Source organism: Ovis aries, chromosome 3, assembly GCF_016772045.2.
Source record: "Ovis aries strain OAR_USU_Benz2616 breed Rambouillet chromosome 3, ARS-UI_Ramb_v3.0, whole genome shotgun sequence".
NCBI classification, from domain to species: domain Eukaryota; kingdom Metazoa; phylum Chordata; class Mammalia; order Artiodactyla; family Bovidae; genus Ovis; species Ovis aries.
Window position 1 is genome coordinate 2,065,334 of NC_056056.1, and position 1,488 is coordinate 2,066,821.

The 1,488-nt window shown below is 52.8% G+C and overlaps 1 non-coding gene across 1 annotated transcript; it reads left to right on the top strand.

Annotated features, from left to right (window-relative positions):
- Positions 1-1,113: 1,113 nt before the first annotated feature.
- On the top strand, positions 1,114-1,186 carry TRNAG-UCC (transfer RNA glycine (anticodon UCC)). The gene has a single exon. It is a non-coding gene; the product is annotated as a tRNA-Gly (tRNA).
- The last annotated feature ends 302 nt before the right edge of the window (positions 1,187-1,488 follow it).

Here is a 1,488-nt window from a genome sequence, read left to right on the forward strand (position 1 = left end):
TCCCGGGTGGCTGAAGGTTTGTTCGGGAGGCAGGGTATGTGTCCCTGCAGGCCCATCACGAGAGCATGACTTCATCCCCTCCTGCCCAGGCCGGGCCTCGTGGGCACCACTCACATGCAAACAGCAAGTGGAAAGCGCACTCGCCCTGCTCCTCTGTCGTCACGAGCACCTACTGCGCGCCAGCTGCTCTCTTCTCGCCTCTGCCGGGACCTTTGCGAACAAGGCCTCGCCTGGAGGCATCTGCCCCGTGTCTCCCGGAGGCAAAACCACAGCTGAGCAGCAAGAGGCTGTCTGCCTCCTGAACAGTCAGGACTCAGCTTCCCCATCTGTGAAGTGGGCGTGGAGAGAAACCCAGGCAGTGGCCACCACCCAGGGCACTGTGCTGGGAAGCCTGTCGGCCAGGAGAGGCTTTGTCTGGAGCAAATGCGACCTCTACCCTACTTGATGCCATGTGCTGGAAAGGGCTCAAGGACTCCTGTCCTCGCCTGCCTTTGGGGAGCCCCCGGGTGCTGGGGGAAGCCTGGATGCCTTAGGTGACCATGTGCTGCGCTCAGTCAACCCTCCCGGGCTGGCTGCCTCCCCCTCCAGGCGCTCTCCCATGACTCGGGAGGGCTCAGGGCTAGGGGAAGAGCCAGGCCATGCTCTGTGCTGAAAAGGAAGCGGATTTTTAAGGCTGGTCAAAGGGCTTTTTTTCAAAACTTGCTAATTGGGTAAGTCTTGCCCCATTTCCCTACACAGGCTCGCACGCACACACCCATTCACATATCTCTGATTTTCCCACAAACAAACAAAGTGTAATCTCTGTTACTGCACAGAATGTCCTGTTTAGGTTGACGTGAGCCAAGAGGGATGACCCCAGACTGTCCCACCACGAAATGCACTTCCAGGAAGAGCTTGATGACACGGGGGCGTCCTCCCACTCGCTGAAAGCCCCCAGTAACCCTATTGAGGAGAGAGCCACTTGAGTGGGTCCAGAAACATTAACGTTCAAATGCAAAGGACAAGTTATAGACAAACCCAAAGGACCAAAGGAAAACAAAATTGGAGAACTACTTGCGCATGTACAGCCGGAAAGGATTCTCTATTATTAGTACAGAAGAGGTCCTAGGGACGTCCCTGGTGGTCCAGCGGTTAAGACTCTGCGCTTCCAACGTAGAGGGCACAGGTTCAATCCCTGGTCAGGGAACTAAGATCCCACATGCCTCCCGGCACAGCCGAAAAATAAGTAAATACAAGAACAAAATGCACACTCCAGTTCATTTTAAAAAATTGAAAGAAAAAAAAAAAAGGGTCCTACAAGCACACAATGAAGACAGTTATCCCATCAGGGAAAAATGGGCAAAGGACCAGAATACCTATCCACCTACAGCCAACAAGCATTTCAAACTGTTTAAGGTCACCAAATGAAATGCTAAAAAAGACATCTCTTTACCCTTCCCAAATCAGCATGACTGTTTTGTTAACACCTAACAATAAGATGGGGGAAAA